Source organism: Pyrgilauda ruficollis, unplaced genomic scaffold (assembly GCF_017590135.1).
Source record: "Pyrgilauda ruficollis isolate IOZ18807 unplaced genomic scaffold, ASM1759013v1 scaffold60, whole genome shotgun sequence".
Taxonomy (NCBI): domain Eukaryota; kingdom Metazoa; phylum Chordata; class Aves; order Passeriformes; family Passeridae; genus Pyrgilauda; species Pyrgilauda ruficollis.
The window spans coordinates 5058455-5075167 of NW_024527711.1; the positions used below are offsets into that span (position 1 = coordinate 5058455).

Consider the following 16713-nt stretch of genomic DNA (forward strand, 5'->3'; position numbering starts at 1 on the left):
CCTGGGCACCACCTCCCTGCATTCAGGGAATCCCGTATATGGAGAGCTCCCTGTCGGGATCCCTCCAAATATTGATCACTGTGGTTAGTAGGGGACGCTCTGCCTGATTTTGGCAAGGGGAGGATGGAGATTTTACATTTGTCTTTAGTTTTTTCCCTGGAGCTGGCTCTCATCTGCTCCAAGAGAACTAACATTGGTCCAGGCTGTTTGCTGGGAGGTGTTTACTGATATCTCTGCATCAGGAGGTTTCTATACATACCTCACTCTGGGCTCACTGCAAACATCCTGCCAGGAAGAGGAAACATTTCCTCTGCCCCAGGATAACCTGCCTTCCTATAGAAAGAGAATTGATGTTTCCGGATGGAGCATAGAGATGTGGAAGAGGAGCCTGCACGTGCTCCTGCTGTGCCCCAGGGGTCAGTTCTAACACTGGCCAGAGTCAGTGGGATAGCTTCACATGCTGAATGGCATTTGGAGAAGGACTTGGAGCTCCCTGGAGCAGTTTTCCAGGTGCCAGAAGTAGCTCGGGGCATTTGATTCCTTCCATGCAGTGGAGGTCCATGCTGGCATCCAAGGATTGGAGCTGGATGAAGAGGGAAAGCTGCTGAGTGTCATGCCCTAGAAACAAATACTAAAAAACAGGGAAAATGGAAAGAAAGAAGTGAGACAGAGAGGAAGACTCCAGGAAATTAGGTGACTTTTTGTTGTTTTGTGCTCTTTTTTTTTTAAATAAAACATCCAATAAAAGATTTCCTGCTGCATGAAATTGACAACACAGGAGGGAAAGCTCTTCCTAAATATAACAAGAGCTGTCTGGCCTCACTAGACAGCTCCTCCACAGGGACCCTTGGGTTTGATAGGAGGATGGATCAGCCAATTCCCGAGGGCACATCCACTGCAGCCCTCTCCTTCTCATTCAATAGCAATGGATTGAAACAAAGCAGAGCTGGCTCTTCCTCTCCCTCCTTTCCCCCAGTACCAAAAATATCTGAAGTCCATCATGGAAGGCAATAGGAATGGAGGAAGGAGGCATAAAAGGGAAGAGCTAGGGGAAACCCTGGGTCTCTCACACTTGCCTGGGAAGAGGTGAGAAATAAAGAGGATGAGACGGGATGTCTCGCAGAATCCGAGGGTGTTGTGTATCTGAGAACAGGATGTGGCTCCACAGGCACCAGTGCTGTGAGGCTGGGTCAGCTGTAGGGCAAGGCAATCAGCAGGTGAAGGAGTGTCATAAGTGGGATTTTGACAATGTTGATGCTCTAGCATGGGAAAGTGGGAATATGTGGCAGCACCAGGCTACCTGCTTGTCTTACTGCTGCTGCAGTCCATCCATAGAAAGGGGAGCAAAGGTGAGATCTGAGTGCAGAAGCCAAGAACTGAGTTTTTCTACTTGTCTCTCCCCTGCCATGCCTAGTGCTCATCCAAAAGGGCTCTTCTTATAACCAGCCTCTTTATGTCCTCAGAGAGCTGGCAAATAAGAAACACAAAAGGCAAAATAAGGGTGGGCAAAGAGTATGGATGATTCCCAGCTTCATCTGCTGCAGTAGGCATTTCTTGCAAAGGAAACAAAAATAGTAATAATGGTAAAAAAATTGCTGTTAAGTTTCTAAAATACCCTTAACAAAGGAGAAAAACAAGAGGAGAAGAAAATTACTTATGTATCCTTCCTGTTGGGATTGCATGGCACCAGCACCAGAGAGGTTACCACATTTTAATATGTGACTCACAGCTTTCCAGGGGCGCAGCTCCATTGCTGCAGCTCAGGCCCATCTCTGAAGACCCCAGGCTGAGTTTCCAAAGTGTCACGTTCTGTGACAACTTCTGTCGCTATCTCCTAGTTCGGTACCGAGCCAGCCTTTGGATTGCTCTGGCTCAACAGAGCAGCCAGAAGGCTCCCAGAGGAAGCCAGTGCTTTTGTGGAGGAGGAGATTATCCACTTTTTAATGACATTAAAATAATAGACAAAAAGCTTTGGGAGCACTGTTGCCTGATCCATTTCTCCACATGGGGCGCAGCTGCAGTTAGGGGGGTTGCTAAGCCGTGCGTGCTGTACGTGTCCTGTGCTGCCTGGATTAGGGGAATGCTGTTCCCACCATCGAGCTGTTTCAAAGTTTATGGGATTTCTACACCTTTCCCTGGGACATGCAATACCAGCTGCACTTTGGGGATAAAGAAGAGGCCTTTGGCCATGACCCAGGCTAGTAGATCCCAGGTGGTCCCTGGGGAGACATACTGAGCACTGAGTGTTCAGCATCCCCAAGCCAAAACCTCCCATATCTGAGCAGGTTTTCAGATCTTCTTCTGGAAAATCAAGGGAATTTACCCAGTTGGCAGATGGGAGATTGCTGCTGTCAAGCCACAGTTTTCTTGTATTCAGCACCTACGGCTGAGCCAAGTTGCAGGGAAGTTGTGGCACCTGGAGGAATGCCAAGGGGCTGCAGCTTTTGATGGCTGTGGTGGTTCTTTCAGCCTCTCGGAGATGTAAATCCAGGAGAGTTTAAACAGTGGAGGCTGTCTGTATGTTCACTTGAGTGTCTGACATGAGGATCCTGCCCTAAATTAATATTTCTGCTGCGGTGATGGCTTGGGCCAGGCTGAAGCAGATTTGGCTGTTAAAATCACACCTTATTCCATATAAAACCTACATCTTCTTCCTGTTGTTTCAACACTTTCATTAGAGCATTGCTCCCCTCCCCCATCCCAGGATCCAGATTTCTCCAAGAGCAGTCACGTTTTCCTAGCTTCATTTTAAACTTCTTTAGTAGAATGATTCCATTCTTGAAAAAGGAAAAAAAAAAAAGAAAGAAAGAAAGAAAATCAATTTCCTTAAATTTCTTCAAATTGCATAAAACATTTGAACATATGAGAGAATGGGACACGTAGCGAGTGTTTGCTGGACCTGACCTGAGCTAAGCCCAGAAGAGTCTTATTCTGAAAAAAGCCCATGAGCTCTTGCTCATGTGTGGCATCCTAGGCAAGCTTTTCACCCAGCCTTGATCAGCAAAGCCACAAGCATTTTCTTCATCCTATGAGGCTGTGCATAGGAAACACACACAGACCTTCCTGGGCTGCAGCTCTTCTTGTGTAACCTTGGACGGTTCCCGGATGCTCTGCATGGTGCCACGTGATGAAGTAATGATTGTAATCATTGGTATTTTCACCTTCTTGCCCAGATAACTCCAGGACTGCCTGGAGGAGTTTCCCTGCTGCTGGGAACCTGCCTGGGGAGCACACAGGGGTGCTGAGACATGCGGAGTGGGAAAAGGCAGCTTTGTACAATCAGGGTGGTGCTCTGAGAGGTCATAGGAGGTGAACAGGGCAATTTTTGCAAGAAATGGGTTTGAAATGGGATTTGTTGCATGTTGCAAACACTGGCCACATCTCTTGCTTTGCAGTCCCAAATGGGATTGGTGTACTATCCTAGAACCACTCTGCATTTCTGTGGGCCTACAGAGGGCAAAATCTCTTCCATTATGATGTAAGAATGATCTCCAGTGCCAGGAACACGGATTCCTGGAGCCACTGGTAGCCACTGGGCTAAGCACAAAGCCATCTTATGTCCCCCCAGCACCCCAAAACAAATCAGGTTTTACAGCTGATGCAAGCTGGGGTTTTCTCAGCCTGAGTTGGGGTTCAGGGTTTGGTTCTCAAACAGCAGCACTAGATCGATGCAGTGATGTTTGGCTTTCCCACCACTGCTTGGAAATGCATTGGGAATCCAAGGGGGTCGTTAAATCACGGAAGCAATTTACTGTAGGTCTTTTCCACAGAGCTGTGAGATGGCCAGTGGTAAATACAGGAATATCAATATTGCGGAGTGGCCACAGGCTTGGAAGTCAGTGACACAGCAAGCGTGAGGCATTTTAATGCTGTGGAGGAGAGGAGGGAGGGATGAGGTGCCAAATACGTGCTGTTTGCACGTAGCAGCGTGCTAACGAGCAAGTGTTGGAGCCTCATCAGCTCCTGAGGCAAATCACAGTGTTCAGAGGGTTTCAAAGCTCTGTGCCATCACGGAGGGGGTGGCATCTCTGCAGGGACTCCCAGGAGCACAAGTGTCCTTGGCTGCACAGCAGCACCCTGGTGAACCTGGTACTACCTCTTTGTTTTAGGAAAGCATCTCTGTGGCACCTTAATTTTGGTAAATTAAGGCAGCAGCAACTGCTGAGAGTTGAAAGCCTGGCTCTAGGCATCCAACAGGTGCATGCACTGCTGTCACAGCTCCTTTGGAGATGTCCCTCTGTGGCCAGCAGGCAGCCTGCCCGCAGCAGGGCAGTGAGGCTCTTCCAGCAGCTCTGCCTTTAAGCAAGAGCTAAGAGCCAGGGGTGGTGGGGATGTCTGAACTCCCTCTGCCGAGGTAAAAAATGCTGGTTGAATTCTTCCCAGAGCACTGTGTGAGTAACAAAAAGCCATGGAAAGGGTTTTAATCTCACCTGGAACATCCGTGTTCATTCCTGATGAATTTAAGGGTAGGAGCAGTGGCTTCTTGACTGCCATGAGTGGATGTGCTTGGTTCTCTTTAGCCCCTTGTCACAAGCACTGGCTTGTTAACCCCCATTGTTATCCATTCTTCACATCCAGCACTGCCATGGCCTGGGATAATTCAACATTCTCTTTCCCTATTAAAGCAGGAGGTCAGGAATGGATAAGTAATGCAGAAACTTGCCCCTTTGGTGCAATTTGAAAGATTCTCCTTCTCTTAGTAAATCCCTATGATTCCAGATGCTATTTTTTTCCCATGTAGCTTTCCTTTGTCTTTCTGTAGCTGGGTAGAAGAGCTGAAATGGGAAATTGTCCCAGGTGGGTGCAGCTTCACACAACTGTCTGACACATTGGCATCCATCAGCCCATCAGAAAGAGGCACAGGAGTAAGCCAGGCAGACCTCAGCAAGTGTGAGTCTCTTCTCCTGATGGAAGACAAAATAGGATGAGGCATGAAGATAGCCCTCATTCCTGAGCATGAGCAGTGGAAACAAGTCTCTGCAGGAGCTGGTCTCTGGGAGCCCAGCCTTGCTTAAACTAAGACTGGGCTTAATCACCTTCCACCCTTCCTGCCCCATCAGGCATGTCCAGCCTGATAATAAATTCAGGGGTGTTAAGTGAAACAGCTGTGGATTTGCAAAGAAACTGAATTCAGGTGTTTTCCAGGAAAAGCACTGCCTATGGGCAAGTCTGGGTTTGCAAGCTCACTCCTTGGAGGGATGAAGGCACTGGGTTTGCACCATCATCTCCCGACATTCCTTGGGAAGCCCAGTATCCCACCCTCAAATCCTTTCCAAGCTGGGACATGAAAATAGGTGAAACGTGTTTAGTTGTTACAGGCAGGATTTAATCACCTTAAATTATTCTAAGTGGATGGGGAAGCATCCTGTGATCTCCAAGCCAAGCAGGTCACCTTTAATTTCCTTTTCCTTCCATCAGTAATGCTGGTGGATGGGTGTTTGATTTATTAAGCGCTGAATAACAGGGCTTTCGTGTGTATTGCTGTCAGAGAGATAAATAAGCCCCTTTGAAGGCAAGTTTCAGGGAGGTGGCCGTGGCTTTTTGAATATATATGTATCCATAAAGCAATGCAGACCGCCCCCTCCCTGGACATCCGCGATCTTTCAGGCTGTACACAGCTCTCCCCCATCCACCCTGGGCCCTGTAACGTGCTCGGAGTGATGATCCTCACCGTGCCCTGCTGGGAGGATGATTAATGCTTGCAAAGTGCTTTGAGAACATCGGATTAGTAGGACAGAGCCTCATTATTATATTAGCAATCACCGGATCCTTGGCCTTTTTCACTCTCAGCGCACTTAGAGCCGCATCTAAAAGCCAAATGCTGTTTACTAGCAAACCACTCTGCGTTTGGATACTTTGGGGAGGGCTTTTTGTGTTGTTCACAGGTTTATTTTTAATGATGCACCTGTGGTCCAGACTCCTCCAGGGTCCCCGCAAACCACTACCCTGCTTTTCAGGCACACACTGTGAAGATTAAAAATAAAGACCACTGGGTACTCACTGTTATAACTATAGAAACCAAATATTTGCTTCAACTATAAAAGGCAGGAGTGTTTATGAGTATGAGGCAAAAAGGCATTTCCAGCCGAACTGGAATGTATTTTAGTTCTGCAGACTATTTATAGATAGGCAGCCACTCTAAATTTGAATCTTCCCTTCCGTAAGCAATTTTTTTTGTGCCTACTGGGATACATCCTCGTCTGGGGTTTAGCAACGTCATTCCAGGGTGTCCAAACAGTTTGGAGTCACCTTATGAGACATGAGACACGGTGACTTGTTTTGGGGGGTTTCTCTGGCAGTTCTGTGAAGCCACAGAAGTTGGCTTGAAAGATGAATAAGTATTTTCTTTGACTGTAAATTAAGTATTTTGATTTGAAGCAATTGTGTTAACCCTTCCAGTGTGAAAGTCAGTGTGACTTTGAACTGAAAAATCCAACCATAGTTACCAAACACTAAAATTAATTGTTACAGGAGTTTGAAAAGGAAATTAAAGGATGTTTTTGTCCAACCAAACAAAAAAAAAAGTTGGATAATTATTATGAATTAGCAAAGCATTTCTTGCCATGTGTGTCCCAAGACTTCATCTAAAAATCAGCCCTCATCCCTGTGCTTTAGATTGAGACTGGTAGACATAGAAGAGAAAAACAGGGTGTAGGTGGGCAAGTGTGCTCATTGAACAACCTGAAGACCTGCTGGGAACAGGGCTGTGTGGTGTTAGATACCATTTGCCCTTGCCTTGGTGAGCACCAGCATCCAAGAACCTTCTCCTTTTTGGCATCCTCAGGTATAAAACGCGATGTAAGGGTTGTTTGTGCTTCTCTGAGTGCCATCATGACACAACAGGTGCTACAGAGACCTATAGAGCAGCTCTGAGAACAGGGAGCTTCGCTAAATTTACATGGAGAGACCCCAGCCCCAGTTAGCAATGGTGGTGAGTGAGTGCCTACATTCCTGCTCAGCCTACTCTGTAAAACTCCCTCAGTGATTTCTCTCTTGTCCTTGGTGTTTACACCCTTCAAATATTTGCAGACAGTTGAGTTGCCAAGCCCCTGCTAAGCTTCTGTTAAGCCAAGCTAAACACATGAGCTCAGAAAGTCAGTCTCTCTGGCTCCATGATAATAGTTTGCTTTGTTCTTCTCTGAATTTCCTGCAGTTTATTGATATTTTCCTGGGATTCTGGCACCTGAACCTGATGGTGATACAGGAGGTGCCATCCTAGAAGAAAACCAAATGATGAATAGGAAGTCCAGTGCCTGTGGCATATGAAGCCAGGAGGAGTGCTGGGTTTCATAGGGTCTAGGTGCTTCCTGGTCTTGTTTGACTAAGTGCAGACAGGAGGTGGCCCCAAGGCCCCTTGGCTGAACCCAGGCACCAGCTAATCAAGGCCAGCTGTTAACCCAGCTCCACCCTGTTCACTACTAATACAGGACCAATCTTTGTGGAGGTCAGTGGGTGCCTGTCTCATGGTCCTTCCTTGGGCTCATCCCTCCTGGCTTCTCCTTAGTGAAGTTATCTGAAACTGAGCTTTGCCAGACTCAAACCCCTCTGAAGACGTGCAGCATCAAGGGGATCTTCAGAGCTTCTCTCCCAACTCACCTGTGTGTGTGGGGGCTGCTTTCTCCCTTAGAAAAAAACCCTGCTAAATGTTATCTCTAGACATAATCAAGTGGTCTTGCTGGCAGATCTTCCAATTCTCCATTCTTCCATGCTCCTGCTGTTATACTCTCTCACTTGATTTTGCTGTCTATAGCAAGGAGACATCCTTAGCTTGGTGGTGGACTTTCTTCTGCATCGTGGGATGCTAAGAGCAGTTATGAGGAGTGCTTGAGCTACACATGGAGCCCACCCTTGTTGTGAAGGACAGCTGTTCTCCAGTGTTTTCTCAGGGTGGAGAACCCAGCAGGGTCTTCATTGCTCATCCTTGCTGGTGGGAGGGTGAGAAGACCACGTGTAGACAGGTCAGGGATCCATCATGGGCTTCACTCCTATTTACACAGCTGCAGAAACCACTTGAGCTCACAAAGGGCATCCACAGAGTCAACACAAACCATGTGCAGCAGGGCTGCTGCAGCTTGGTGGGCAGCATCAGGCTGGACTGGGAGTGCAGGGATGCACAGGGCATCCGGCAATGTAAATGCAAAGCATGGGATCCCCTGCGCATCAGGAGGTGATGTAATAAGGAGTGCCTTCTCTCAGACTCTTGCAGAGCACCGAGAATATCCTTGGAAAAACATATCCTTGGAAACACCCAGCCAGGGAATCTGAGGTTTCAGATATCGGTGTAGACTCCCCATCTTTCTTTCCCAAACCCAACAGCCCATGCAAGTTGGGGCAGAAAAGCCACGTACTCCATGCATTCTCTAGCACAGCCAGAGAAGTGCCATATTTTATTAATGTTGCTTTCTGAAGATGAAATGCCTTCAAAGGAGTCTGTAAATGGGGGTCTGTGCAGGAACACGGTGACTCTTTTATCAGCTGTAGGTGCAGTCCCTGATCATCGCATGCCTGCATGCCTGTGCCCACGCCTTGGTCCCTGCTCACTGCTGTGAGCCAGAGATAACTGTACTGAAATATGGAGGGTTATGCTGATGGGAGAGACACACCATGTGTGTCAGATAAGCAGAAAAATTTGAATTGAGCAATGCTAGGATGGAGGTTCAGCACCCTAAAACAGAGGTGAAAACATCTTTCAACTTCACTGTGCACAGACTTGAGCCACCAGAGCACCAAGTTCAGCCTGCCCTGCCAAAGAATTTGGGGACAAGGGCTCACAGTGAGAGCTGGACCTGTTTTTCCCTGGCAGTCCATGCAAGACAGTCCTTACAGCTTCTGAGCAAATCACTCAGAGAAACTCCACGCTCCTTTTGGAAAGTATCTGTGGCATTTCATGACCCCGGATTGCTTGAGGGACACCTCTGAAGGCCACACTTGGCTCAGCAGGTCAGGTCTTTCATGAAGGTTGGCCACAAAGAACATTTTCTTCTGGCCTGCCTGGTCCAGACACGGTGTTCCTGTTTGAGGATGGATCCCAGATGTGTGTTAGCATTACAAATACATCTCAAATCCCAGCTGCCAAGTCCTCCACCCCCATCCCAGTCCATCGTCTAGAGAGATGATTAACACATCCTGCAATAAAACTCATCAGTTACTGCTCTGTCCACCCCTTTTTGCTGCAGGTTCAGGTTCCCACGCACTGTTCTCTACCTCTCGGTTTGCAGAACTGGTGCAGGGAGAAAAATTACTCCTCAGCCATCATATAACTGCACTTTTCCACCCCCAAAGTATTTTTGCAGATGGCAGTTCAGTCATTGTTTTGTAACAGCCTTCTGCTTTTTAGTCTTTATTTGATGCTTGGAAAAAGGTGGCAAACAAGGTAAAACCCCATTTCTCCAGGGGTTTTTGACAGATTAATGGCAGCTGCAGAATCGGATCTTGCAAACTCCTACCACCCAATCTTGCATTCAGCCTTCTCCTGTAAGTTATTCGGTTCACTCCCATTCTGTGTACTTCTGCTCATCTAACATCCAAGATATGTGAGCATTATGAAACTAAGAATAAACAGGGGTTAATATATGTCTATCTCCAATGCATGTCTATCTCCAAGGTCCTTCCTCCAGGTAATTTCTGTAGGGGTGAAATTTCAGATACTTTTTAGGTGTCCTCATGAACCTTTCTTTGCTTACTCTCTTAGTATCAAAGGTTTTTGGCAGTCCCTTTGCTTGAGATAAAGAGCATCACATCAGAATGAGCCACAAAAAAAGCATTTGAACTTTAATATACTCCCTAGCAGGAATCTGGTGTGATGGTCAGGGCAATGAGCAGGGCACAGGATGGAGCTCCCAATCCCCCCATGTTTGAAGGCGCCTTGTGGTGTCTTTTTGTCATCGCTGCACTTTCCAGGTGCTTTGTCAGTGATGAAAGCAAATGGAGCTTTTGTGTCCTCTCTAATAACCTGAGAGTCCTGTAGAGTGAGCACTTTGCAGGCTGTCTTTCTGGGATGAGAGCAGCTTTATCTTTATGACACTAATGGAAAAACAAGACCTAATTACAGCTAATCCTGCTCGTTTCACTCTACAGGGCTACTTTTGGTGCTGAGTGGTGTTTGCACTGTCAGCTTGGCTTTTGCTCAGCAGTGCTCTGCTCCTCCACATCCCATACGAGTTACTTTGAATCAGGGATTTCTGTGGAGCAAATCTAGTGATTCTCTTGCTAGAGAAACACAGGAGCAGATAAGAGGAGAGTCTGGGTGTAGGTCTGGACATCTTTGACTAGAGGATGGCCAGGATGCACCTTTACTGCCTCATGAGCAAATCCCACCACGTGTGGATGGGTTCGTCCACCACCCTTTATCACGTTTTCCATTTAGGTTGTTAGAGGAGGCAACATGGGGAGAAATCAAGGTTTCTTTCCCGAACCCATAGATTCAGGGAGGGATGAGCACTGCCTAGGAAGCGGCACTGGGAAGTCTTGTTTCTCTGGCTGTGTCCATTTGGCATAGGGGCTGAATATTTCCTTTGTGGTTTGGTCTGTGGAGGCTTGTGTCTAGCCCTTTGCTCTCGTGCCAGGGAGTCCCGGCACTTCCATCCTGGAGCTGTCTCACTGAAGACAAAGGACATCAGTCTGCATACAACTTCCCCAGCTCTCCCTTTCGCCCTTCTGACCGTTTTGTGTTGGAGTGGAGCATGTTTAAGTGGGTCAACAAAGAGGTCATTTTTCCCAGTGCAAAGTACCCTAATAAATTAACCAGGGAGAATTTTAATAATACATGAAAGGAGAGAGGTTTGCTGCTTTTGGAAAGGCTTTTCAGCTATTGATGGGGTCAACAGCTGAGTCAGTGGCCATTGGGATTCCAGTGGAGGGAGAGGTAGTGGGCATCATCCTCCACCAATGACCATATCTGTGCCATCGGGACAAAACAGAGCTACCCCTGTTTCAGCCCACTGATACAAGTGTTTTTATCAGTTTTTGAACACACAATAACAGGCAGATGGAGGAGCTGCAATGGAGTGCTGGTAATGTGGAATTAGTACCCACCCTGCTGTCCACTCCTTTGAAGCCTGAGGCACATGGGCTTCAAGCTGGGCTTCCAGCTGGGTTTTCAAAATAAGGAGAGTTGTGTGATCAGTCAGGGGAAACAGTAGACTACCTCAGTTGTGTCTGGCCGCAGCCATTTTTAATGGAATCATTTAAATTTAAGGAGAAAAGGCTAATCCACAGAAGCCACAAAACAGTCCTGTTGCTCTGGTAGATCCTTGGCTGTTGTGAGGTGTTCTTCAGCACCTCAGCTGATTTGCCTCCCTTTGGCTTCCTTGATTTTAAAGAAGTCATTAAATAAGGCAATCTGTCATCATGATCCGAGGTTGTTTTTGTGCCCTGTCCAGCCAGATGTGTGGCCATTCTTCAGGTCAGAGTCAGAATATTTAATGGTCTCACTGTGCTCTTGGTCAGACTGGAAAGAGGAACGACAAAAAACCCTGTAGCATCCCAAGTGTACAATTGCATGAGCTTCTATAGGCTCTAGTTTGTAGAAGACAATAGTGATGTGACTGTTCATTAGGAGTAGGTTGTCTTTGAATTGGCCAACTTCTCGTCCATTTGATCTTCTCATCCATGTTGACTAAACTGTACTACTGTTTATCAAGTGACCTATTATGCACTTGAGTTCCCAGAGCCAAATAGAGTAAATGAGCTCAGGAATATCTTCCCTGGGCTTTGTTTGCTGGCAAAAGGCAAAGGCTGGGGCAGACACGTGGTTAATCAGGTGATGGAGTCTGCCAATGCCCAGTCATCTGCTCTTGCAGCACCCATTAAAGCCTGGTCGTGTGCCTTTGAGGTGCTGCCTTTTGGGGAAGGTCTTTCTTCCTGCGAGGAAGCCAAGGGCTTTCCTTGCTCTCTTCTAGATTCTTTGTGGATGGACTCTGGAGATTGCCTCTGCTAAAGCCGCCTACTGCAACCAAAACTCTCAATGGCCATCTTCCCTTGGTTTTTGTAAGGGCTCCCATCACTGAAGGGCCATGGAGAGATTTGAATATCTGGTATTTGAGGAAAAGATGAGCAGAGCAGTATGAAAAGCACATGGAGGTCCAGGAAGCAGTGGTCTTCTCACCTTTCCACCAAAGCTTTACAAGAGCTTTCCAGATATGGGGAGAAACAGATGAGGTTAATCCTGATTAAGGGAGTTACTTCCAATCCAGAAGGCAGAAGAAATGTTCAGAAGGGACTCCCTAGGCATCAATAGGTCGATGCCCAGCATCAATCCTGGGCCAAATGGTGGAGCCCACAGGTCTGCTGATGTCAGGCTAGCTGTTGGGTGATGAGGGCTTAGTCCATACAGCCCCAAACACCTGGCAAGTGAATTAAAACCTGGCAGATCCCTGGAAGATGTCACCCACAAATGGGGCTCTTCTTCATCCTGTTTTTCAGGGATTAATACAAAGTCTTAGCATTTCCCTAAGTGAGGCAGATCTAATGACTCCTGTGGGGAGAAGCTGCCAGTGGCACAAAGGGTAATGAAACGGTAAATATTGAAGACAAATTCATCAGACAGGGCAGTCTGGATCACTTGGCAAGCAGAGCACATTTGAAAAAAATATGTTAGAGCACAGCCCAATGCAAAATTGAACATCAAAGGAGAACGAAATAAGATTGTTCCTACAGAAAGGGGCAGTGAATCACCAAATGCAGAGTTTTCTGGGTTTGGTAGAAAGAAACAATGTGAGCAGCTCCTGATGTGAGTTGAGGCTGCGGCAGAAACAGCTACAGTGACCTTTGATGTCTAAATGAAGGGGTAGGAGGTGCATTTATTTTTCCTTATGTGCAGCAGCAGCAAAATGTGTTGGAGTAGCTGGCTGCTAATGTTGATGCTGAAGAGGAAGAAAGGAAACATGACAGTATTGCAGAAATGGTGTTTAGCACAGAAATTTGTAGACTGGCAGCTGGTTCATTTCCTGGAAGAGATGAGGGGTTGGAATAGCCAGGTGATTGTGATATCTTCTCTCTGTGAACATTCTAAGAGAGCTCCAGTCTAGTGGAAAAGGGCATCATGAGAGCCCCTTGCAAGATGTCAAACCCACAAAGTGACAGATTGGAAACAACCCCCTGCTTGTTTTTTTCTTTCTGGAGGTGGTGGCTAAATATGAGGACAAATGAATGGTTAATGGGGTCCATATGGGCATAAATGTGCATTTAATTAAAAGCCTGTGATATAAAAGAAATCAGTTTACAGTCAAAATAATTCAGGTTGGAAGGGACCTTAGGAATCCTGAACTGCCTGAATCTGTGATTCTCACACATATGGGGGAACTTGGAGAAAATTTCCTTTTGTATGCACTGGGTTGTAGAGCTGGAAGTGTTGTGAGGACTCAACACAGACTCCAACCAAGTGTTGTCACTGACAGGTGTTTTGGCTATTGGGCACATCTGGAAAGATGTACCTCACTGTAGCAGGCTTAAAACCAGCAATCTACATATTTTAGCTGGCCACCCTCAACCAGCTGTGCAACATGTAAGATCTGGACCCTTGCATGGTGCAGATTTAGGGTTGTCCCGCTGTGTACCCTGAATCGTCCCCCACTGCCCTCCAAGCCATTAGCCCTACTGCCTGAGCAGGGTGCCTGTCAGCAGAGCAGTGGGCAGGGCTGTGAGCTGGCAGGGATGAGGGAGAGCCCTGGGGAGTGTCTGTGTGTGCAGGTGCTTTCTGTGAGTGTCTCCTGGAAAGCAGTGAACCCCCAGCAGGTTTCAGAGGGGCTTGACAGAAGGATGGGATAATTAAGTCTCCATGAGTTTCATCCAAAAGGGTGAGCTGGAAGAGGAGGGAAATAATTTATAACTAAGGAAAGGCTTTCATACAAGCTTTACATGTTATGAAGCACCAGGGAATCCACTCATTCGGGTGCCCTTTCAAGCTGCAGGAATGAACCTGAGGCCCTAAAATCAACTAAACCATGAGAATCCAGCTGACGGGTGAGTGCCATTGCTGCTGATCTCCGCAGAGCTGTCTTTCTCATAGCAGCTTTTGGCTCCATTTCTCATTTTTGCCCACATTTAATGTGTTTGGCTTCACAGCCTCCTGCCTCTCTGTCTGGCCAAAAGGGAAACACCCACATTTCCCGGAGCAAAGCAAGGGCACCATGTGAAGCCACGAAGGGTGAGCTCTGCCGTGAGGGTTGGTGTGAGCAGTGTTGCCTCCCTTGCCCCTTCCAAGCCTGGCACATTTGAACATCCATAGAGGGTCGCTCCCAAATCATTTTAGTGTGGAATGTTGCACAGTGGTCAGTGAGCCAGCATCTAGGCTGGCAAGACTCCCTCCTCCTCCTCCTCATAGTATTTTCCCTGTTGTTAACAGTTTTCATTGCAGACATCCATTATCACACTTGGTGGTACTCAGCAACCTTGGGGGGATTTTGTTTCTGTGACCTTGTTCAGTCTCCAGTTGGGGCCAGCTAAACTTGAATCCTCCTGAGCACCCTTCAGCAAGGTCATTACTGTGTTGTCCAAAGGGAAGTGTCCTTTTGTGTGCCCCTAGCCTGGCTTCTGTCACTTTCCTATGATATCCTGTCATTCTTGTCTTAGGTGAGAGGGAGTAGGTCATCTCCATCACCTTCTCCCTGCCACTGATGGTTTCCTCAGCATCTCTCCTATGCTGACCCCTTTCCAGACCTGTCTCACTAGTTCCTTGCAGAGAAGCCATTACAGCCTTTTGATCTTCCTTGTTGCCCCCTTTGTGCCAGCAACTGTGATGTTGGCCCTGCCACCCAGACAGCTACCATGAGGAGGTGCAAAGGGTTGTCTAGCAGACTGTGAGTTCAACATGAGCCAAATCAGGCTAATTTCTCCTGTTGCAGAGGTTAGCTGAGCTGGAAGTTGTTACAGATGATGAGACAGCTCATTAGAGTGGCTGAAAATTAACAAGCCTCAGAGCTTTTCTAAAATTAGAAATCATCCCTGGAAAGGCAAGCCTATCCCAAATATCCTGCTACAAACCAGACTCCTTCAGATGACAGGAAAAACATCCTCACACTTTACTATCAGCTTTACCCCCATGATATCTCCAGCTTATTCTATCAAACCAAATTGGGTGGTGGTTTTTGCTGTGCTTAGAGCCTGTTAAGCTCAGAAGAGTCCCAGTATCACCTTGTAAGGCACTTTTTCTGCAGCCTTTAAGCAAAGGAAGTGGCATGCCAAGGGAAGGGGAAAGCATCCTGACACACCTCTCATTCCTGATATGCAATTCTAAGTCCTTCTGTATTTCCATCTGCCTTCACCTGAGAGATTGAGGGCAGAGCAGTTTAATTACGGGATTCACTGCTAGACCTGACATGGCTGTATATCGCCAACTGATTAAAACTGAATCTCAATTTGGCTTTTTCTGATTATTTTCTGTGTTCAAAAGCACTGCTTTAATTCAGGCTTGCTTTGAAACACAAGCAGTGTTTAGAGCTTGAAAAGGGTTCACTGATAGGGAATAGATAGCAGCCCCTTCCCTGTCTCCCTCTAGGTCTCATGGACACTCATGGGTGTGGGACAAAAGAAGCCCCAAAATGTAATGCCCTGCCTGGAAATTTTCTCTCAGCCAAGCCCAAGCCTGGTGAAAGTAAACCTTGTCCTCTCTTGAGCATCTTCCTAGGTGTCACAGAGGTCTGGCAAGAGCTGACACAGGGTGGGAGAGCAGCCACAGCCTCCTGGAGAAGACAGAGGGGACAAGTGCAGTGCTGTTTTGTCTCATGACACCCTGTCCTGGGGTGACTATCACTGGGCACTCCTGGGGTGACTCGTCTGTGCAATGAGCTTTTCGTGAGCAGAGGCTGGTGTACATTTGCCAGAGAAGCCGGGGCAGGAACTGTGGCTCCTGCCAGCACAGAGTGGGTGCTTTTGGAGCAGATCCCTGTTCATAGAATCATAGAATGGTTTGGGTTGGAAGGGACCTTAAAGACCATCTAGTTCCAACTCATCTGCCGCAAGCGATCTTCACTAGACCAGGTTGCTCTAAGCCCCATCCAGCCTGACCTGGAACACTTCCAGGGATGGGGCATGCACAGCTTCTCTGGGCAACGAGGGTAGGAATTCAAGGTAGCCCAAAGCTAGGGCTGAGGGAAGGGAAATTGCTGACAGTGCTGTGGAATTTATTTTGCTCTTGCAGAGGCCAGAAAGCTAGAAAAACTCAGTTATCAAAATGCTTTGCTCCAAGTCATTTATTCATGCTGCGTTCCCATGTCCAGCCCTACTTGTGTAACGGCCGGGAAAGCTCTTATCAGAGACTGATACCAGAGTCTCAGGAGGGAAAAAAAATCTCTGAGCAGTTTGCTTTTGCTTCCAGAAACCCAAACTTGAAAAAGCAAACTAAACTCTGCTCTTACTCTTGGTGTGCTCACATGGCACAGGCTGACTTGCTCTGGTGGGTTGCTCGGCTCTTGGGTGTGGGTTTGAGTGTAGCCAGTGGTGGCAGCTGGGTTTTTGCAAACAGACCTGGAGAGCAGCAGCCTTGATGTGCATCATGTAAAATGTGTATGGCTGTAGCATCATAATATGTATGACAAGTGAAATATCACATCATAGGCTGCTGGAACATCCTGTCTGGATGTTGCAGCCCCATGTGCTGTCAGCCTTCCAAGAGGCCACAAAGTACAAGCCTGGGTATCCTGTAGATCTCCAGGGAGCCACTGGCTCTGTCTGTCCCACACCCACTCACCTGCCTGCGCGTCCTCCGGGTGCTGC

General features: G+C 47.4%; 1 protein-coding gene across 5 annotated transcripts in view; it reads left to right on the forward strand.

The window, feature by feature from the left end:
• The window catches only part of GAB2 (GRB2 associated binding protein 2), a 93880-nt gene that overhangs the window by 28415 nt on the left and 48752 nt on the right, over positions 1-16713 (forward strand). The window lies entirely within an intron of this gene.